This window comes from Martes martes (genome assembly GCF_963455335.1).
Source record: "Martes martes genome assembly, chromosome: 2".
Classification (NCBI taxonomy): Eukaryota; Metazoa; Chordata; class Mammalia; order Carnivora; family Mustelidae; genus Martes; species Martes martes.
In genome coordinates this window covers 34,175,296-34,199,281 of record NC_137889.1, presented here as the reverse complement: position 1 = coordinate 34,199,281, position 23,986 = coordinate 34,175,296, and the positions used below count along the sequence as shown (strand labels likewise).

The 23,986-nt window shown below is 37.9% G+C and overlaps 1 protein-coding gene across 2 annotated transcripts in view; it reads left to right on the top strand.

Annotated features, from left to right (window-relative positions):
- Positions 1-704: 704 nt before the first annotated feature.
- Positions 705-23,986, top strand: part of NSD3 (nuclear receptor binding SET domain protein 3) — a 119,132-nt gene continuing 95,850 nt past the window's right edge. The window contains exons 1-2 of one of the 2 annotated variants that reach the window (XM_080831345.1): positions 714-1,210; positions 17,196-17,323. The gene's annotated coding sequence lies outside the window, so the exon portion shown is untranslated. Of the gene's footprint in view, positions 1,211-17,195; positions 17,324-23,986 lie in introns of both variants that reach the window. The other variant, XM_080831346.1, reaches the window with a different exon arrangement.

Here is a 23,986-nt window from a genome sequence, read left to right as displayed (position 1 = left end):
CCTCACAGCGACTGAGATGCCGCCACGGCTTGCGATTGTGGGGCGGGACGGGGGTGGGGGGGGCATCCGGGACTCACATCCGAGGCTGAGAGAGACGCTGTCTCCCACGGCTCAGGTCTGAAATTGCTGCCACGGTTTCAGACGCAGACGCATGTGAAATAGGAAGCTCTGACTCTGACAGCTGTCGGACAGAAGGCAGCCGAGGAGACACACAAATTGTTCTTCTCTTTCCCGGTCATCTTAGCCCGGCCTTCGTTTGTAGGTTATTTCTAACGTCTAGGGAGTGTGCAGCAGGGTCACTCTGAGGAGGACCATATGGTGTTTAATATGTGTTGTTAACTGAGTAAGTCTCAAAGAACACTCACGGACGCAGTTTTACCTCACAGACCCAACCTTTAACTTGTCTTCTGGTTCTGTGTGTGTGTGTGTGTGTGTGTGTGTGTGTGTGTTTACTTTCCTTCGTATCATTTCTTCCTGCCTGTGCCTTTATTGCCTGCGGTCTCACTTCTTGTCTAGACTCTCTCGGGCCCCTCCTCTCCGCCCGGCTGACTACCCTCTTCCTCCTTTCGCTCCCCCAACCCCGCCCGCGCCACAAACCCAGGACTGCATTTCCCAGCAGGCGCCGCGGCTAGCGGCCAATGAGGGGCTGAGGATTTGGCGGCGGCGGCGACGGCGGTGGCGGCGGCGCTCCGAGAGCCGGGTGGGGGGGCTTTGTGCGCGGCGGCGGCGGCGGCGGCAGGAGCGGGCGGCGGCGGCGGCAGCGGCGGTAGCGGCGGCCAGGACGGAGGCGGAGGCCGAAGGGGACTGTCTGTTGGTCGCTGCGGAGAGGCGTTCGAAGGCCAAGTCGAGCCCCGAGGACCTTGCTGCCCCGGCCCGACCGCCAGCCACAGCCTTCTCTCTAGCAACAGAAGCTGCGCGGCGACCCCCCATCCTTCCACCGCCCCTGCCCACCCCACCTCCCGCCGCCTTCCTCCTCTCAGCTTCACGCCCGGCCCGGCCCGGCCGCGGCCCTTCTCCGTGCCGGCAGCCATGGCAGAGGCGTCCGGCGCGAGGGAAATCTAGCTCGGGGATTTCATGCGGCCTAGCTCGGTTCCGTGTCCTCCCCCCGCGGCCCCGGCGGCTGCCCGCACCCCAGCCCCACTCCGGGCCTCCGTGTCTCTCCTGTGATCGTACTGACACGGCCGGGGGGTTAGAATGGAACAAACTGAAGGTAAAGTGAGAGAGAGAGAGAGAGAGAGAGAGAGAGAGTGTGTGTGTGTGTGTGTGTGTGTGTGTGTGTGTGTGTGTGGGAAGGAAGGGCTGAGGAGGGAACGACGAGGAGGGGGCGACCTAGGGATGGGACCCGGGTAGAGAGACCCCAACAGGGATGGGAGGACAAGCGGGTGGCCGGAAAGGGTTCACGGGGAGCCTACGAGGTAAAGCAGAGGGCCAGGTAGGGGTTGTGGAGGAGATAGGGAGGTGGGGCAGTGAAGGAAGGATTGGGATAAGAGATGGAGTGGCGCTGAGCTGGGAATTGGGAGTAGAGGTGGGATGGGGGCGGGGATAGAGATGGAACGGGGGAGGGGCAGGGAAAAAGAAGAAGAGTTAGGTTTGGAGAAGATTAGAGACCTGGGTGGACTGAGAAATAGGTTTGGGGGTGCAATGTGAAAACTAGAAGAGTCTGGGGGAAGGGGGTGGAATTTGATGGAGAAATGGGGCATCAAGAGAGAAACGAGGGAATGGAAGTGGAGGAAAAGGTGGATTTGGAAAAGAGATAAGAAATTGTTGAGACAGGATGCATAGGAAGATAGGAAATGGACTCAGGAAACTGGAAGACCTAGGATTGGTATAGGGAAGGAAATTAGCTGAATGTTGAGAAGGATGAGAACTATCAACCAAGCATCACAGAGTGGGTGGAAAAGAAGGGGAAGGGGTTGTTAAAGGAAGAGAAAGCCTTTTGTTCCTGTATTTCTGTGTATTCTGGGCCTTTTCTTTCAAGGCTAGTGAATATAGAAGCTAGTGGTTATGGTGTTGTGATTGTTGTGAAATGGGGAGGTGTGGGTTTTACTGCTTTGAGGGAGGAGGAGATGTGTTAGTGTTATGGTAGCAAGACAGTAGAGACATGGCCATAATTTGATGGTTTTGCTAAGGGAGTGAAGACTGTTCAGATTTAAAGGGGGTAGGGGCAGCCATGTTTGCTGCCAGGCACTGCAGTGTAAATAAATTCCTTCTTTCCGACATCAGTGTGAATCTGGAAGGGGCCAGTTCATATTGCTAACCCCCTTTCTTTCTATTCATAAACCCTTCCCATACATCTTGTGGTAATTTAATATTATTCATAACCACCAAAGGAGGTAGTGATGTTTTCCATCTTGTGTGTTTTGCTGCTCCCCCCCACCCCCTTTCCCTCTTCCTTCTGGTTGCAAACAAGGCATGCTAATGAGCTGCAGTGTAATATTAACCCTTTTTATAAAGTGGAAACTATTTTTACTAGCTGAAGGAATCATTACTATCATATTTCAAATGTGATAATGAAAAGTCTTAACTATTGAAAATTCATTTGTTTTAGAAGCTTCAGAAGCAGTCAACATGTTTTCTGAAATTCTTTACATAAACAAGGAAATTGCATTGGTTATTTTTCTTGGGCTTGTGCTCTTGGCAAAGCATCGTGTGGGGGTGAGAAGGGGTAGAAAGATCTGCTCGTGATAGATTATGTGCTTGCTGTATTTTGAATGTTGGAAAATTAGAAATATATGTATTTTAAAATACTGTTTTTGGTAGTTCACGCTTATAGGTGATGGGTGTGTTAAGAAGTGTTTTCTTTTTTTATGCACTCTCTTTCTTCCATCCCTTCTTTTGCTTTCATGTGTCTAGCTCAGTACAGTCTCCAAATGCCAGTTCAGCACAGTGTAATGATCTATGAAGTAGGCATGCAGTTCTTAGAGCTTCAGTGAGGTGCCAGTTTTTGGTTTTTTGTTTTCTTTGTTTTGTTTGCTTGTTTTTGGTGGGAACTTCAGGTTTCTCTGAGGAAAGCTACAGTAACTCTTTAATGTATCAAAATGTAACTCTTAGGTAATTTGAAATGGCTACTTCTCTAAAGGTTTAAATCCTGACAAACTTAACAGTAGATAAATTAAGTGTAGCCTATTTTCTTTTCATATTGAAAGAGATTAAGTGTGTGTGTGTGTGTGTGTGTGACCTTTTGTTTTTGTTTTATACTTGTAATTGGGGTGATCCAAACTTTAACCCATCATATTGATTTTGAAACTGTTGTCTAATACCAGAAAGGCCTGTTAAAATTGTGCTATGATGGACTCAAACCAGTTGTACTACAGATTGATTTAACCTGTCTTACTGCAACATCCTTTCAGTTGTTATATAGAAGTTTAGGAAGTGTTCTTGGTGTGTTAGAAAAATGAAATTGAATATTGTTAGAGTAGCACTTTGTGAGGGTATTTGCTAGTTTGAAGGCCAGGTTTACAACTTGGAGTATTCTGGTTTGATGATACTCAGTCTGAATCTTTAAAAATTCTGTGAGGAGAAGTTTCACTCAAAAATGCCTTTCAATATGCTTTTTGGAATTTATAGAGATTTTTCATGTTTATGTCTTCCACTCAGTTGACATGTTATTTATAATTAATTGGTAAATTGTGTGCATGAACTATCAGTGCCATAAATTTTTAGGAAAATAAGAAATTATGGTATATTAAAATAAGAAAAAACTCATGTTGGAAGCTTCAATTACTTAAGAAAAAAGTGTATTCCTGTGTATTCAGCGGCCAAGATCAGGGTCTCCTGCCCCGCTATAAGTATTCTGGCTCCTTGAATGGGTATCCATATAATGAAGAAGGCTATTCTAGTTAGATGATAATTAATTAAAACCCAGACTTTGCTCTGATTACTGTGTTCATCAGCACACCTGCTACCTGCGATAGCTTTTTTTAAAAAAACTTTAATAAATATGCTCTTTCTTATTGTAATCAGATTGATTGAATTTTGGGTAAAGGAAATTGGTTGCCTTTGAGATTGGTCATCATCGAGTGGAATGTCAAGTCTGATTCTGTTTCTGGAGTTTATAGTATTTATAATAATCATAGCAAAGCTGCTAATAGTCATCTTCTTATAGTGTGCTATGCTGAGTGTTTCACGTGTATGATTTCCTTTTATCCTTCCACTGTAGTTGTATAAGGTTACTACTATTAACTCCCTTTACAGGCGGAGAAATTGAGGTTGAGTAACTCAACACCACACAGATGGTAACTACCCAAGTCAGTATTTGAACCCAGGTCTTTCTATTTATAGAACCTGGATCAGCAGAACTTTTCATTTCTTTAAAAAAATGTGTGAAGATAATATATGTTCATTACTTAAATTTTTTTCAAATATTATAAAAGGCTAAGAGGTAGAGGGGAAAATAGTTAACACCCTGTTTCCCCCTGATAACCATTTTGAAGTTTCTTCTGAGTCTTCCTAGAAAATATCTGTACATATATATGCAGATCTGTCTTCAAATGCATACAAATTGGATCATACAGTCTGCATATTGCTTTTGTGTTTTAATAGGCTACCTGGGACAGCCTTTTAAATGAGCACATATTGATCTACAACTTTTTTTTTAAAGGGTCATATAGTATTCCTTTGTTTGGAATATTGATTAACATCAGGATGTTAACAGATTTTTTGCTGTTTTGATTAATATAACAGGTCTTGAATTAAGTCCCTAACAGCCCATTTAAATGGAGGAGATGCCGTCCAACTGCTTTATTTTATAAGAGAGAAAACAGAGGCCTAAGAAAGTTAAGTTCAAGGCTTTGGTAACAGACCTGTTACCTGGGTCTTTATACCACACTACATTACTTCATTATTATGAAGGTATTTGCGCTTTCTGTAGAAGCTCAAGGTGAGGGGGAATATTCAAGGTTAGGCACGTTTAGCATAATGAGTGCAAGGGGATTAAGTTTCAGTGAGGCAAAGGATCTTGTTTGGCCTTTTTCATACTTGTTCACCATATTGTACATATAGCATATGCACAGAATATTTTTGCATACGTAAATGAACCTTGTACAAGTATCTTAAAGTTTGTGCTTTGGATAATGAAGCGGTTTTGGCAAAATTTTTTTCTGTTTTAATAAAATTATCAATGAAATAAGATAACAATGAAATGAAAAAAATAAGAGGTCCATCATGGTCGTGGAAAGAAACTCGGAAAGAAAATTGAGGCACTGTTAAGTTTTTTAAAATGAGCTAAAAAAATAGCTAATTGAAAACAAGTTTTAAAAGATCTTAGCAGGCACCACTGATTATTTTTAATTATTTTTGTCTATCAGGAAGAAAACAAGTTACCATGGATACTTATTCATTGGGTTCTTTTGAAACAAAGTCTGTTTTAGACACTTAAAAAATTAAAGTCATAAAAGCCTTAAGAAGATTTAGAATTTGGTATCTATAAAATCTGTTTCCTGGTGCAGTGGTGTTTTTAGTTTTACTTAAAAAAAAATAGAGTCTATTATTTTTTGAAAGAGCAACTGAAATGATTTATTCCTTTGTTAATAAACAACATGCCCAGCTTTTGAGTTTTTAAATGAATGGTGACCTTATTTCTGCAGGCTAATGTTTTTATAAATGTTAATAAAGGTAAATTTAGGAAATTGATTATACTACAACTACCTATACTACAACTACCTAACACATTTTGAAAAAGCTTAGAGGGTTTTCATTTTGGTTTTTATTGTTGACTTTACTGAGTACTTAATAAGTACTTTCAAACACTTCTGTATTATGTTGTACCTGCACAGTGTGGCATAAAAAGTAAAAGACATATTTAAAATTTTGTGAATATAGAGAATGTTCAGTTTTTACTAGATGGATATGTGTTGTTATTTCTAAAGTACATCAGCCCATCGATGAGATTTGAATTTGAAAAGCTCTTTGAAAAATGATTCTTGGCTGTTAATTTTTTTTTTTAATTTTTTTAAATTTATTTGACAGAGAGAAATCACAAGTAGGCAGAGAGGCAGGCAGAGAGAGAGGGGGAAGCAGGCTCCCTGCTGAGGAGAGAGCCCGATGTGGGGCTCTATCCCAGGACCCTGAGATCATGACCTGAGCCGAAGGCAGAGGCTTAACCCCCTGAGCCACCCAGGCGCCCCTGTTAAATTTTTTAAGATGTGGATCTGTGTCATCATTGACTGATCTACAATGATAACTCTTATTTCTTACCAGGTTCCCTTTTTTCCATATAGATTTAGAGCTATATTGAGAAAGTGAATAGGACAATGAAAAAATTTTATGTAAGAAAATGAATTCTATATATATGATATATAAATATAAATAAATAGATATATTTATCTAATAATACCTTGCACTTACTACATTTTCTGAGATGTTTGATTTCATTCTTACACAGTAACTTGACTTTGTTTTAAAATGTGAAGTTGGAAAGCACAAGAATTATTTAACCCAAATTTAAAGATGGAGAAATTGAGATTTCAGGAAATCCTCAGGCCAAATAGATTGGTCTGAGTACTTAAAAAAAACTTTTTCAGGGGTGCCTGGCAGGTGGTCAGTAGAGCACATGACTCTTAATCTTGGGGTTTTGAGTTCAAACCCCACATTAAGGGTGGAGCTTATTTAAAAACTTTTTTTAGAAATATGTATGTTTTTGACTTTTTTTTTCATAGCCTGCATTATCCTTCTTTTAATAAACATTAAATAACAATAAAGTATTTTTCTACCATAGAACATACTTTTTAAATTTTGGTATAATGTGTGAACATCTTAAAATATAGAAGTAGATATTTTAAATTTAAGAAATGTATGTATCCCTCTGATTTTGTAAGTAAAACAAAACTTAGTTTATCAAATTAATTTGAGGTTAAGAAGTCTTATATGGAGGTTACTTAATGGCATTTTAGCTGTGGTCAAGATAGTATTGTGTCTGTTGAGTCTTGTATACCAGTACCTCTTAACTGTAGAGTCTTAAGAAAAACTGTACATTTAAAAACACACACAAAACACCTTAAAAAAGAAACATTTTGAAACTTTTAAATTGTGAAACATTCCATATAAAGAAAAAAAGCATAAAACGTAAGTGTACAGTATAAGCAAATAATTAGAAAGTAAACATCATATAGTCACCGCCTAGGTAATAAACCCTTTAAGGAAAGCTACAGAAACCACCTCATTGCTTTAGCTGGTATTGCGTTGGTGGTAATCAGGGTTTCATGGTAACAATATGCTGAAAGTAACCTGAAAAATTAATCCATGAGGGGTCAGGAAATGTAAAAACTGAATCATCAGTTTTTGTTATTATCAAAAGTGTTATCTAGATAATTTAAAAAACTGTTTCCTAGCAGTGTAGTCATTTAGTGATTTGAAATCTTAGTGCTATATTAATGAATGTGAAACAAAAAATAACACTAAGTAACACTAAATAAGAATCATCCCATTTTATACAAAGTGTTGTTTTTTCAGAGTTCATCTCTGTTGCAGTTTTTGGTAGAATTTAATGACTAGTTTTAGATTGATGCGCCCATTCTACCAATGACTTTTGCCTAGAAAATATCCAGTTTGCCTATATGTTAATATTCAAACTTAAGTTATTTTATAAAAACTACTTTGACTCTCTTGCTTTCACATGTACTTCTTGAATGTAACCATTCAAGAAGTATTAACCTGAGAAGTAATCAGTAGTGACAATCTATTTTGACACTTCATCCTTGATGCCTCTTGATTCTTACCTTTTCTGTATTTTGTCTGGGTGAATCAAATTTTTTTTAAAACTGGAGAAACTTAACTTTATTTTGCTTCCGTCTTACTAGACTGTTTTCTTATATGTTCAGTAGGGTTAAATGTTCGTTTTTGAGGATTTTGATAGCAGAAAAACTTGAATTTTTTTCCTTTCTCCCTGACAAATACAGTCTATTTGCATAACATTCTGCAGTGTGGTTTTGAAAAAGACATTTTTACAACTTATTTACATACATAAATTAAAGCCTTTATTTGGTTATTGTAATCTTGTCACTTTAAGCTGTTTGTTTCTTTTATGATTTCTGCAGGATCCAAATACATTAGAACATAGTATTTCATATTGATTGTGATGAGAAACTCCTTTTTTTAAAAAAAAAAGATTTTATTTATTTATTTGAGAGACAGAGATCACAACTAGGCAGAGAAGCAGGCTCCCTGCTGAGCAGAGAGCCCAGATTTGGGGCTCGATCCCAGGACCCTGGGATCATGACCTGAGCCAAAGGCAGAGGCTTTAACCCACTGAGCCACCCAGGCGCCCCAATGAGAAACTTCTCGCTGTGCTTTACCATACCCTTGAATTCCTTTCTATAATGCAGTAGAATGTTGTTCTTTTTTATTCTAGCTCATTTTCCCCCTAGCAAAGATGAAAAATATTTATTTTAGATTTTGAAATGAACATACATGTTGCATTTCCCTAGATGTGGAAGCAAACATGATTTAAAATACTTTTTAAACCTAACTTAGGTAATTTGGCTTTGTGTATGAAGTAGAATTGATAGGCTTTTGGCCCACTCATGGTTTCTGTGTTATCATCTGTAAAATTAAACATGGATCATTAGAATTTGTTTTTTGGGGATAGAAGTAGATACAGTTTTAAGGTATTGAGGTTAATGTATTAATTAAAGCATTGCACACATATACATGCATGCACACACACATAATACTCCTAAGAAATGCTGATGGCCCTTTTAGTTTTTACTTTTTAATGGAAAATTTGTACTTTTCAAAGTGGCTACTAGTTTAAAAATAACATTTATTGTGCTTAAGTTATGAAAGGATTGTTTATTATAGAGAAATTGAAAACCAGTAAGCTATAGAAAAGATTAAGATCACTTGAAAGCCTGCCAACTGGAAGTAGGTATTAAGATTTCTATATCTTTCCAGTGTTTTTTTCTTACACATCTATGTATTTTTTAACAAACTGGAATTATACATTAATATTATTTTGTAACATGCTTTCTTGTGAAAGTAATTTTTTTGAGAACGTGATTTTTAAAAAATATTTTATTTATTTATTTGATAGAGACACAGTGAGAGAGGGAACATAGCAGGGGGAGTGGGAGAGGGAGAAGCATGCTTCCTGCTGAGCAGGGAGCCAGGTGTGGGGCGTGATCCCAGGACCCTGGCATCATGACCTGGCTGAAAGTAGACGCTTAATGAATGAGCCACCCAGGCACCCTCACTAAGAATGTGATTTTTTAAAATTCACATATAATTTTGTTGTATGGGTGTGCCATATCTGTTTACCATTTTTCTGTTGATGGTATTTTAGGCACTTCACAATTTTTGGATATTATGATTTGATGAACATCTTATACATTAAAAAAATTTAAAAAAAACTGTATGACTATGATTATTTCTTTACAGTAAATTCCTAGAAGTAGAATTACATAACAGATATCAACATTTCAGAGGTTTTTTTTTAAAAGATTTATTTTGAGAGAGAAAGCACGCATGCTTGTGCACACACACCAGTGGGTGAGAACGGGGGGAGGGGCAGAGGGAGAGAGTTTCAAGCAGACTGTGAGCACAGAGCCCATGTGAGCTTGCTTTGACAACCCTGAGATTATGATCTGAACCGAAACCAAGAGTCTTTGACTCTTAACTGACTGAGCCACCCAGGGTTTTTTCTTTAAATACTTTTTTTTTTTTAACATTTTTAACATATTTATTTACTTATTTATTTAATTTATATATATTTATTTTTATTAATATATAATGTATTTGTTTCAGGGGTACGGTTCTGTGATTCATCAGTCTTACACAATTCATAGCACTTACATGGCACATACCCTCCCCAATGTCCATAACCCAGCCACCCTATCCCTACCCCTGCACCCCCCAGCAACCTTCAGTTTGTTTCCTAGGATTAAGAGTCTCTTATGGTTTGTCTCCCTCCCTAGTCCAATCTTATTTCATTTTTTCCCTCCCTACCCCACCATGATCCCCCACATATGATCATTGTCTTTCTCTGATTGACTTATTTTGCTTAGCATAACAAACTCTAGTTCCATCCAGGACATTGCAAATGGCAAGATTTTTTTTTTTTATGGCTGCATTGTATTCCACTGTATATCTATATCACATCTTCTTTATCCATTCACCTGTCGATGGACATCTAGGGTCTTTCCATAGTTTGGCTATCGTGGACATTGCTGCTATAAACATTTGGGTGCATGTTCCCCTTTGGATTACTACATTTGTATCTTTAGGATAAATACCCAGTAGTGTGATTGCTGGGTCATAGGGTAGGTCTATTTTCAACTTTTTGAGGAACCTCCATACTGTTTTACAGAGTGGCTGCACAGCTTGCATTCCCACCAACAGTGTAGGAGGGTTCCCCTTTCTCTGCATCCTCACCAACATTTGTCATTTCCTGACTTGTTAATTTTAGGCATTCTTACTGTTGTGAGGTGGTATCTCACTGTGGTTTTGATTAGTATTTCCCTGATGCTGAGTGATGTTGAGCACTTTTTCTGTGTCTGTTGGCCATTTGGATGTCTTTGCAGAAGTGTCTGTTCATGTCTTCTGCCCATTTCTTGATTGGATTATTTGTTCTTTGGGTGTTGAGTTTGATAAGTTCTTTATAGATTCTGGATACTAGCCCTTTATCTGCTATGTCATTTGCAAATATCTTCTCCCATTCTGTTGGTTGTCTTTTGGTTTTGTTGACTATTTCCTCTACTGTGCAAAAGCTTTTGATCTTGATGAAGTCCCAATAGTTCATTTTTGCCCTTGCTTCTCTTGCCTTTGGCGATGTTTCTAGGAAGAAGTTGCTGTGGCTGAGGTGGAAGAGGTTGCTGCCTGTGTTTTCCTCAAGGATTTTGATGGATTCCTGTCTTACATTGAGGTCTTTCATCTATTTTGAGTCTATTTTTGTGTGTGGTGCAAGGAGATAGTCCAGTTCCATTCTTCTGCACGTGGCTGTCCAATTTTCCCAACACCATTTGTTGAAGAGACTGTCTTTTTTCCATTGGACATTCTTTCCTGCTTTGTCAAAGATTAGTTGACCATAGAGTTGAGGGTCCATTTCTGAGTTCCCTATTCTGTGCCATTGACCTATGTATCTTGAAGAGCTTGAAGTCTGGAATTGTGATGCCGCCAACTTTGGTTTTCTTTTTCAATATTCCTCTGGCTATTTGGGGTCTTTTCTGGTTCCATATAAATTTTAGGATTATTTGTTCCATTTCTTTGAAAAACATTGATGGTATTTTGATAGGGATTGTGTTAAAAGTGTAGATTGCTTTAGGTAGCATAGACATTTTCATATTATTCTTCCAGACCATGAGCATGGAACATTTTTCCATTTCTTTGTGTCTTCCTCAATTTCTTTCATTTCTTTCATATAGTTTTCTGAGTACAGATTCTTTGCCTCTTTGGTTAGGTTTATTCCTAGGTATTGTATGGTTTTGGGTGCAATTGTAAATGGGATTGACTCCTTAATTTCTCTTTCTTCTGTCTTGCTCTTGGTGTATAGAAATGCAACTGATTTCTGTGCATTGATTTTATATCCTGATACTTTACTGAATTCCTATACAAGTTCTAGCAGTTTTGGAGTGGAGCCTTTTGGGTTTTCCACAAAAGTATCCTATCATCTGCAAAGAGTGAGAGTTTGACTTCTGTGCTGATTCGGATGCTTTTATTTCTTTTTGTTGTCTGATTGCTGAGGCTAAGACCAAGTGGCATTTATTCCTGGGCTGCAAGGTTGGTTCAACGTCCACAAATCAATCAGTGTGATACAATACATTAATAAAAGAAAGAACAAGAACCATATGGTACTCTCAATAGATACTAAAAAAGCATTTGACAAGTACAACATCATTTCTTGATCAAAACTTTTCGCAGTGTAGGGATAGAGGATATATACTTCAGTATCATAAAAGCCATCTATGAAAATCCCACAGCAAATATGATTCTTAGTAGGGAAAAACTGAGAGCTTTTCCCCTAAGGTCAGGAACACAGCAGGGCTGCTCACTATCACCGCTGCTATTCAACATAGTACTAAAATAAGTTTTGTTTAGAAATAATTCACATACCATGTAATTCACCCATTTAAAGTATACAGTGCACTGTTTTTTAGTATATTGGTAGAATTGCACAACCATCACCACAGTTAAAATTAATTTTATTATTTTTTAAAGATTTATTTGAGAGAGAGAGAGTTGGGGGAGGAGCAGAGGGAGAGAATCTCCAAGCAGACTCCCCGCTGAGCGCAGAGCCCCACACAGGGCTTGATCTCATGACTGTGATTATCATGACCTTAGCCAAAACGTAGAGTCAGACACAGTGGACTGAGCTACCCAGATGCCCCTTACCACAATTAATTTTAGAACATTTCCAGAAAATTTTGAGTCAACTTAAACACCCAGCAATGTCAGAAAACTTTGTTAAATATTTGATTTTTAAAGTATAGTACAAATATATGATAACACAGTTGCTTGTGTGATACAATTTTTCTTTGTAATCACTAGCATTTATTTTTTAAATTTTATTTCCAGCTTTATTGAGATACAATTGACTGAAATATACTCCACATCCATTTATGAGTGAGTTTAGAAAGTCACTGATGAAAAGAAGATGCTCATATTTCCTGTGTTAAGAAAACCTGACATTGGGGCGCCTGGGTGGCTCAGTGGGTTAAGCCTCTGCCTTCGGCTCAGGTCATGATCTCAGGATCCTGGGATCGAGCCCTGCATGGGGCTCCCTGCTCAGCAGGGAGCCTGCTTCCCCCTCTCTCTCTGCCTGCCTCTCTGCTTACTTGTGATCTCCGTCTATCAAATAAATAAATAAATAAAATCTATTTAAAAAAAAAAAAAAGAAAACCTGACACGCGGCGGGGGTGCTTGGTGGCTCAATGGGTAAAGCCTCTGCTTTCGGCTCAGGTCATGATCTCAGGGTCCTGGGATCGAGCCCCGCATTGGACTCTCTGCTCAGCGGGGAGCCTGCTTCTCCCTCTCTCTTTGCCTGCCTCTCTGCCTACTTGTGATCTCTGTCTGTCAAATAAATAAAATATTAAAAAAAAAAAGAAACTAAGTATGTGGCAGATTTTTAAAATTACAAAATCATTCTCCTGTCCAGTCAAGATGGCTTTATTGAAAGAGGTTGTGCTTTAAAATGTTTCTTTTCATTCATATTTTATTTAGAAGCATTTTATCTTAGAAAATGTCTATAGAAAGTGTTCTATACCTATATATTTAACGGTAACAAACTTGTTATCTTATAGGAACTATTTTTTTCTTATTGAGAGGTTTGCTTTGCACTGACCTTCATCCTGAAAGTTGTTCTGTCATTCTGTTTGCTTTAAGTCATTTAACAAAACATCTTTTTTTTTCCCCCCAACTCAGTGGGCAGTGGAGTGTAGGGCAAGAATCAAGGAGACCAATTCCCATCCTAACAACAAAGGCTCAGTGTTATCATCTTGGTAGATGAAAATGACTGCTTTTTGGAATTACAGGGATGCAAAGCAGAATTGTTAGAATGTACCTGGAACTGTACCAGCATATAGGTGATAACTATTATTTTTTTTAATATAAGAAAGATATTTACAAAATGAACTAGCTGTTAGTCCCATGTTTAATGGATGAAGAAATGAACTCAGTTGGTCTATGTTTTCTTTCACAGAAGTTAAAAGTTGAATGGTGACTAATATTTGAACAGAATCTTTCCATGGGTTATATGAGTGTTTCCCAGTTGTAAGAATTCATGCTGGTGCAAGTACAAACACGAAGTTAACTTTCCAGTCCAAATTTACTTCCACTGTTGTTATTACAACAGCATAATGACTATAGCTTCACCAACGCTTAGTGTTCTGATTAAGCAAATAGGTAATAGTGTAAAATTTGAGTGTATGCTATGAAGTAACTTATGTTCTTTTATTGCTTATTTTCAAGATGAAATGTTGAATACAGTTGATCCTCAGGTATTAAAGTGATAAACCTGATGAACCAAAAACCAAAAACTGGTCTTTAGAGGAAGGATAAATTATGATTTTATTTATTATGATTTTAGATATTACAATAAATTACTTAGTATTTCAAAAATGATGTATCATTTCTGCGATACATTCTCTTTTTGCCGCTGTGGGAAATGGAGAGTACAAGGTAAAAGAAAGTCAAGTTTGAACATTTGCACAATTTTAAGAACTAATCTCAAAAAACTACAGTACCATCACTTAGAAGTTTGTTGGTCAAAGAGGTAGGAAGATACATGGATCAGCTTGTTAGTTTACTAGATTTCATGGTGAATGAAACAAGATGACTGATAGGAGTTAATTAGTTTGTAGTAATTTTCAGTGTGAGCCAGTACCCTTGATGTAAGGGATTGAAAAATAATTTAAATTTTCTTCAAGTGGTAATTACTGTGTCTGTTTTTGCCGGGTGTGGTCAAGAACAAAGTGAAGACAGTTGAGGTTAAACCAAATAGATAAGGGAAACAGGGTATATTACTAATAAGTTTTGTATTGATACAAGGTAGTTCAGTAGTACTGTGGTTTAGTCAGGAAAAAATAAGAACTACAAAGCAACCTAAAACATTCTATAATAAAGAAATCATAGTCAAATGAAATTTGTGTCGTTGTATTTAGTGATACACTGTCTAGTTCACTGAAATATAATATAGGGTTGTGTGATTTGTTTGTTTATATTTCATTCATTGTGTTCATTTCATGCAGGTCACTTCCTAATACAGGATATTTTAATATCCTTAACTGTCATCCACACAGTTTTCGGAAAAAAATTTTTTTTTTAAAGATTTTATTTATTATTTGTCAGGGAGAGAGAGAGCACAGGCAGGCAAAGTGGCAGGCAGAGGCAGAGAGAGAAGCAGGCTCCCCGCTGAACAAGGAGCCCAATGTGGGACTCCATCCCAGGACCCTGGGATCAGACCTGAGCCAAAGGCAGCGGCTTAACCAACTGAGCCACCCAGGCATCCCTTTCATGGAAAATTTTTATGTGAAAATTTCAAAAATATTTGGGGCAACACTAGAGTTAAACAGATTGTGAGGTAGTACAGTTATGCTTTTAAAAATAGTATTGCTCTTTTATTAGTAGTATAGACTCAGAAAAATTAAAAATAAAACTTAAAACGTGCCACTTGTCTAACACACCTTGATTACTTAGAGAATTTTGTAGAAAGAAATATAGTGGTGCTGATCTTACCCTCTACAATTTTATTTGTTTATGTAAATAGATATTGGTTGTGAACTTCATATAATTGTTTGCTCTTTCAAATAACATCTAGGGGTGCCCGCTGGCTCAATTGGAAGAGCCTGTGACTCTTGATCTCAGGATTGTGAGTTTGAGCCCCACGTTGGGTGTAGAGATTATTTAAAAATAAAATCTACTTTAAAAAAGAAGATGGGGGAATGCTGGGTGGGTCAGTCAGTTAACCATCTGACTCTTGGTCTCAGCTCAGGTCTTAATCTCAGGGTTGTGAGTTCAAGCCGTCTGTTGGGTTCTGTGCTAGATGTGGAGCCTACTTACAAAAATAAAACAAAACAAATAACATCTTTATGTAATGTTAATATGGTATATAAGACCTTAAAGTTAATTTTTTTAAACCATATGTATTCTTGTCAGAATGAAAATCCAAACCATACATCTATTTATTGATAAGTAGGAGGAATCACAGCCCAGTTTCCCATTGTTAGGGATCATTTCAGTTATCCAAATCATCTGATTTAACCTCTATTAATGAACTATACACAGAAGTCTAAAGATGTTGTATATCCTTTCAGAGTTCAGCAGCTAAGTTAAAGGTAGAATCAGAACTAAAATTCAAGTCTCATTACTGAAAGACCAATGGAAGAATACATTTTTGCTCATCCCCAGATTTATCTGAGTCTCATTCTGATATATAGATCTGATTACTAAACCTCCTATGACTACTTTCTGGCTTCACCCATTCCTTTAAAAAGTTTATGGTGGACCTTATTTTTTATAAGCTCTTTTGGAGTGGTACTGTTTGGTTCATATTTGAAAAATAATTTACATCAGCACTGCCCAATAGAATTTTTTGCAGTGATAAAAATGCTATATCTATGTGTTTAATATCGCAGCCACTAGCACATACAGATATTGAATACTTGGAATGTGGGTATTGTACCTGGGCACAAAATTTTTAATTTTATTTAATTTTTACTATTTAAAATTAAGTAGTCACATTTGGCCTGCACAGATTTAGTTATATATATTTTTAAGATTTATTTTTTTGTTTTAGAGAAAGAGAGAGAGTGAGGGTGGAGGAAAGAATCTCAAGTAGACTCCCAGCTGAGCACAGAGCCCAACACGGAGCCAGATCTCATGACCCTGAGATTATGACCTGAGCTGAAATCAAGAGTTGATGCTTGACTGAGTGAGCCACCCAACCATCCCGAGATTTTCTTTTCTTTTCTTTCTTTCTTTCTTTTTTTTTTTTTTTTTTGAGCGAGCATGGCACCGCATGGGCATGAGCTGGGGGGTGGGGACGGTGTGCAGAGGGAGAGGGACAAACAAACTCCCTGCTGAGGGGAGCCCGATGTAGGGCTTGATCCCAGGACCCTGAGAACATGACCTGAGCTGAATGAAGTCAGACACTTAACCAACTGAGCCACCTAGGTGCCCCATTCCTAGACACTCTTAATAAAGGAAAGAATTAAGTAGATTTTTCACATCCTTTGCTCTTATGATTACTGTATTTCTGTGTTTTTGTGGGGTTGGGTTTTAAAATCTCATTTTTCCAAAATACTGTCTTAGTGAAGAAATCCAGTCAGAGAAAACAACTTAGTAATAGCTATTTGAAAGCTATTTTGAAAAATTCAGAACAGAATAATTTCATTTCAGTAGTATTTTGGAATATTACAGTTTAATAATATTTAAAGCTTAAACTTTTCATGTTACATGGAATACTTGACTAAACTATTATTTAAATCTTTTTGCTATAGCCATAGCTCAGAAGCCTCTGAAACAAACAGAAATTGAAAGGAAATGAAAGATATACCTAATGATCACCTCTTCACTTACCCTCTTCAAATCTTTATATATGACTAATTCCCGGATTTGAATCTGTGAATCCTATTTATACCATCTAGCCCCCCAGTCATTGCATCCTATTACCCTGCTTTATTACTATATATATAGTTTATCACTATTTGAAATTTTCTTGCTTATTTAAGCTCCATGAGACCAGAATCTTATTTCCTTTGATTTCCCAGGACCTGGAACAGGGTCTGGCATATAATTGGTGTTCAGTAATGAACCATGTCACAAACAAAAAGGATTCTGTGAGGAATGAGATACATATCTGGAATAACATGCTACTTGAAATGTGGAAATCAGCAAGGTGAGCCTCAGCTTTTGATTATCTTAGCGATGTTGGTGTGGATAATTAAAGTGATTAGTTTAGAATGATTTTGTATGGAAATGTTTCTCTGGGGACTCTTATTTTAAAAACAAACTTTAGTCCAGACATACATATATGTACTAAATAAATCCCATCCACATAAAGCATCAGAGTTGACAAAGTAGAGGGGAAAAGAGAAAAATTTCCATAGTCAGTTTTTGAGTATTGAGACTCATTTCCTAACCTTTTAGAGATTAAGGGGTTTACTGAAAGTCATTTGTATACCATTGGTTGGAATGGTAGGAGAACCATTCCAGCAGAACTGCCTACTTCTGATTTTCCTATGTGTTGTTTTGACTTAGGGTCTATGAACAAACATTGCTGTGTAGCAGACATAGGCACTTTAACTGATGTAAACAGTATTTGGCTGATTACGATTTATCTGCAAGTAGTTGGAGCACCTGGGTGGCTCAGTTGGTTAAGTGTCTGCTTTCAACTTGGGTCATGATCCTGGGGTCCTGAGATGGAGCCCCTCATTAGGCTCCCTGTTCACTGGGGGGTGTGCTTCTCCCTCTGCCTCTGCCATTCCCCCTGCTTGTGTTCTCTCTCTTGCTTACTCTCTCTCTTAAATAAATAAAATCTTAAAAAAAAAAAGTAGTTGGAAATCAAATATTCTTTTACAGTAAGGTGATTTAATTTCTGATTTTTAAATGCCAACATGGTAAGTGTGGGAAGGATTTTATTTTTACTTATATCTGTACATTTTCTTAAATAGTTAAACAGCATTTTAAGATGTAAATGAAAGCCTTTTTATTTAGGGAACTTATTGTTACTTGCCTTTACAAGATACATTTCCACCTAGAGGTTATTCATTAGAAAAATACTGGTGTAATATAGTTTTTTTGAACAGCTATGTGAGGCTTTTCTTTTTTAATTGGCTATCCTGTGTTTAAATTGAAAGATTTTTTTTTAATAGCTCTTGCCATAGTGCTGTCTTTACTACTGCAAATTTTTTCCACGCCGCTCCCCCCCATGTTTTGTGAAAATTGTTCACAATACCCAGTATGGTCCAGTGATTTTATTTATCAGAAATTGCAAATCTTAAACACAGTATTTTAGGGGTATCTGAGTGGCTCAGTTAAGTGTCTGCCTTTGCTTCAGGTCATAATCTCAGGGTCCTGGGATAGAACCCCATGTGAGTGGGCTCCCTACTCAGTGGGGAGTCTGCTTCTCCCTCTCCCTCTGCCCCCCTCTCTCCCCCACTTGTATGCACTCACTCAAGAGCTCTCTGATATAAATAAAATCTTTTACAAAATATATTTTAGTAATAAAAGGACTCATAACATTGTGTTATGTATGGAAATGGCTTTACTGCCCTTTCATTATTTGCATCACATCTATGACTAGAATGAAAGTTAACTCAAGAGCATAGAAAGCAGCAGTGACTGTGCCTTCAGAATGGGAAGAAATAATTTTCTTTTCTTCTGCATATGTAAAAGGTAGGAACTAATGGCTTTTTCTGGCTGTGCAGGGGCAAATTGTAGGTGACATTAGTATATTTATATCCATAGATAGGAGTATTTATGTTGTGGTAGGTAATACTTTTTAAACTGATATTTGTTTCAGGTTCCCCAAATCTTAGGCTAATGGATCTATGGTAATTTCCCTTCTCCCTTTTATATGCTTTATAGGGATGTTAGTGGAAGTAAGGACAACAAAGTGAGTGTTTGGAAATGCTTTCAGTGAAGACTCTAATATGTTGCCTCTGTAACAAATGATGTCAAACCTAGTGGCTTAAACACAACAAAATTTAAAACAACGGATTTACTGTCTCGGAGTTCTGGAAGTCAGAAGTCTCATGGGGCTAAAATCAAGATATGGGTAGGGTTGCATTCCTTCTGGAGGCTCTAGGGAAGAATCTGTTTTCATGCCTTTTCCAGCTTCTAGAGGCTGCCTGCGTTCCTTGGGTTATGGTCCCCCTCCTCTGTTTTCAAAGCCAGAAGTTTAGTGTCTTCAGATCTCTGAATCTTCTCTCTCCCTTTTTCACTTATGAGGATCTTTGTGATTACATTGGTCCCACCTAGATTATCCAGGATATTCTCTCCATTGTAAGATCCTTAATTACATCTGCAAAGTCCCCTTTACCACATAAGGTAACATATTGACAGGTTCCAGGGGTTAGAGTGTGGGCATGTGGTAGGGGGGCATTATTCTATCACAGCCTCTATTCAAGTTGAAGATATTGTCTTTGTTAATTACAGTAATAAGGGATGTTTTCTGAAGCAATAAGCATTGCCTTTCTAAACTAATACAGACATGACAGAAAAGTGGCTTAATGGTCAGTGACAGTACAGCATGTGATAAAACAGTGCAGGTCATGAAGTAAGACTGTCTCAGTTTGACTCCTGGCTTTATCACTTATTACCTGTGTGACCTTGGACAAGCCACCTAACCTGTTTTTCAATTTCCTCTTCTGTAAAATGGAGATGCTAATATTCACTTTACAGAGTTTTTCTGAGGGCTTAATGTTGTAATTCTTATCAAGCACTTGGAACAAGACATAAGTGCTCAGTAAATGACACTGTTCTACTTAAAGCATCTTTAAAGTATTCTTCATTTGAAGTTTTAAGAGATTCTTCCTTTTTTTTTTTTTAAGATTTTGTGTATTTATTTGACACACACACACACAGAGATCACAAGTAGGCAGAGAGGCAGGCAGAGAGAGAGGGAGAAGCAGGCTCCCTGCTAAGCAGAGAGCCCAATGTAGGGCTTGATCCCAGGACCCTGAGATCATGACCCAAGCTGAAGGCAGAGGCTTAACCCACTGAGCCACCCAGGCACCCCTCAAGAGATTCATTCATTCATTCTTTCTTTCTTTTTTAAAGATTTTATTTATTTATTTGTCAGAGAGAGAGAGAGAGAGAGAGTGAGCACTGGCAGACGGATGCAGAGGGGGAAGCAGGCTCCCTGCGGAGCAAGGAGCCCGATGTGGGACTCGATCCCAGGACGCTGGGATCATGACCTGAGCCGAAGGCAGCTGCTTAACCAACTGAGCCACCCAGGCATCCCTCAAGAGATTCTTATATAGATAAAAATCTGGGTCTATTGAATTGCAGTTTTTTGTTTAACATTTTGATACTTATATCCAGATACTCCAAATATTTCATATTTGGAAAAACATCTGTGCCCTTTAGTCTTTAAAAATTGGGTACAAGCTGAATAAATACGAATATTTTCTTGGTTTATAATTAGTAGATGGTATTTTTTCTTTTGAAAAATGTATTAAAATTTTTATATGCTCATTATAGAATCTAGAGAGAAGCAAAAGGTAAAGCAAGAAAAGAAAAAAACTCATCCATAATTCCATTCAGAGATAGTAAGCACTTACATTTTAATTAACATCATTTTAGGAAAGTGGTTCTCAACCCTGGTGGGATTTTGCCCCCCAAGGGAACATTTGACAATGTCTGGAGACATTTTTGGTTGTTAATACTGGCAGGTGGTACTACTGTCATATAGTGGGTTGAGGTCAGGTTGTACTATACATCTTACGATTCACATGACAGCCCCTCCACAATAAATTATCTGGCCCAAAATGTTAGTAGTGCTCAGGATGGAAAAACCCCCTTTCAGAGTGTGAACTTGTTGGTAAATGTATTGCCTTCTTAGTCTAATTCTCAGTCATGTATTTAAATTTTGGATCACTTCTTGATCAGTGAGTTACGTAAAGTCTAGATACAAAAGACCAAATTTGATTTGGTAAGTCATTTTTGACTTTTGAGAAATGTTAGTAATTTTAGAGGTTAGCATAACACAGCAGTTTGATGAGGTTTCCAAACAAGGTTACATACTGACATTATCTGCGTGATTATGAAGTTGAAGTCCTGTTACAGCAAACACTAGTGCTATGATTTTGGGCTATGCTTTTAGCTCTATTTGACAGCCGAATGTATTTTCTTCTGCCTTCATTACTTGGTTAGAAATGAGTATTTAGTAAAACAGCAGTTGTGATTTCCTTTGTTGTTTCCTGCCATCTCTGTATTCATTTAGCAACCTTTCATTTAGCAGCCTTCCTCATTCCCTTACTGTACCAGGGGATAGGACACAGCAATGAACAAAACATCATAAGTTCCTTGTACGTTTTCTAGAATTGAAGTACGGTTGACCATTGACCGCTATGATTTGAACTGTGCAGGTTCACTTACATACAGATTATTTTTTATAAATATAGTACTGTAAATGTATTTTTCTCTTCTTTGTGGTTTTCTTAATATTTTCTTTTCTCTAGCTTACTTTATTGTAAGAATACAGTATGTATTTATATGTATACAGTAATGACTTTATGTTATCAGTAAGGTCAACAGTAGGCTATTAGTAATTAAATTTTGGGGGAGTCAGAAGTTACCTGCAGGTTTTTGACTGCACTCGGCGTTAGCCCCTAACCTCCGTGTTGTTCAGGGGTCAACTTAGATTGGCTTTTAATGGTTGGTTTTTCCATGATTAAAGATGGTACTGCTACCCTTTGCCTCGAAAATTAAAGATAAACATGAATTTCAGATACCTGAACACATTTGGCAGTTCTCTGGATGCTAAAGTTACTCAAAGACACCTCAAATATAGCTTGTCATTCTCATATAAATTGATTCTGTGTTTAGTACAGGTTTTGTGTTTGTCTATAAATAATTTGAAAAAAGGAAAGTCATTTTACTAGAGGTCCAGATTCTTACCATGTGTTGTGCTCAATGGTGATAATATTGTGACAGTTTCTCTTGATATCATTAATAGTGATTGCAGGGGTTTTTGTTTTTAAGATTTATTTATTTATTTTAGAGAGAGAGCAAGCCAGGGGAGGGGCAGAGGGAGAAAGAGAGAGAGACAGAAAATCTCAAGCCGACTACAGAGTGAGCGTGGAGCCCCACACAGAGCTTGACTTTACGACTCTGAGATCATGACCTGAGCCAAAACCAGCAGTCAGTCGGGCTCTCAATGGAATGAGCCACCCAGGTGTCCCGTGACTGCAATTTTTATACACTAAAACAAAAGAAAAGATTCATTTTATTCTATATCTATTGTTTTAATAAATGTGGACCCTAATATGTTAATATTTTATATATGCCCATAGAATTATTTGATTCATGGTAGTGAGCTTTGTATTAAATGTGGTTATGTAAATATTCAGTTTCCTGAGAGAAAAATCTCTTGTCTGTCAATGACTATTTTGTGTGATGTGTTTATACTCTGTGCTTCCAGCATGTAATAAAGTATCTTCTACTCTAGGGGAGCCTAGATGGCTCAGTCAAACATGCAGCACTTGGTTTCGGCTCAGGTTGTGAACTTGGAGTTCTGGGATTGAGCCCTGCATCAGGCTCCATGCTCAGCATGGAGTCTGCTTGTCCCTCTCCCTCTGTTCCTCCCCCTTCTCTCCCTCAAATAAATGGATAAAAATCTTAAAAAAAAAAAAGACTATCTTTTCCAATTTCTAATGGAAGGATTACTTAATAAGTTTACATAATAACTTTAGAAAAATTTTTAAAATAATAGGGGCAAAATTTTTTTGTTGTGTTTTCCTCTTAGTGACCTGAATTGCCTACTGCTTGTTTGGTTTTGTGTTGGACATATAATCACAGTGTAGATACTTACTAGCTTTATTCATGACCTTTCTTAAGAATGGAAGAAGCAAACCTGTACAGTCAGTTCTAAATGCCTGCTGCTCATAAAGTGGCATTTCAGTAAAACTAGTTAATTGTTATAATTCGTATTGAAATATTTACATTGTTAAGCCAATCCTATGGGCCCTTACTATGATGCTCCCGTTGGTTTATAATTGATTTGTTTATTGATAATGTGTCAGGCACAGTAGTTGGTCTGGGGATTCAGAGATGAAGTAGTCCCACATCCTTAACATAGACTTCCAGTCTTTTCATATTGTCTGGTGTCTGAGTCATTTTTATTTACATGAATTATGTAGTGTGCTTTCATTAAATGCTTATGATTTAGTTTTGCAGTGGATCAAAAAAGACCCTTCTAATAATCTATATATTTGGAAATTATAATATTAAAAAGCCAAAGAAGATCTTTTCTCTTTCTTTCTTTTTTTTTTCTTGAAGATTTTTATTTGAGAGAGGGAGAGAGGAGAACACACGCAGGCATAGGGGGCAGAGGAAGAGGGAAAAACAGATTCCCTGCTGAGCAGGGATTCCCGCTGTGGGGCTCCATTCCAGGACCCTGGAATCATGACCTAAACCGAAGGCAGATGCTTAACCGACTGAGCCACCCAGGTGCCCTGTATGTTGTTGTTTTAAGTAAGCTGTATGCCCAGTGTTGGGTTTGAATTCACAACCCCAAGATCAAGAGTCCCATGCTCCACCAACTGAGCCAGCCAGGTGCCCCAAGAAACCAAGAAAGTTCTTAGCTGAAACCCTTTTAGGTAATGGTTAATGTAGGTTTTTGGAAAGGCACCTTCCTCCCTTTCCATAGGTTAAAACTGTTTTGTTTTCCTAAGTCTGGAAATGTCTGAGGTCCTCAGTATCTTCTCTCTGTCCCCACATCCCACAGTTTCTTAACCCTGGATGTTTTCTCTTGCCATCCAGGCGTTTGTCCCTTTCTGTCACCAGGGACTCTGATTTGCTCATCTTTTATCTCTAGTACTCAAGACTAAACATA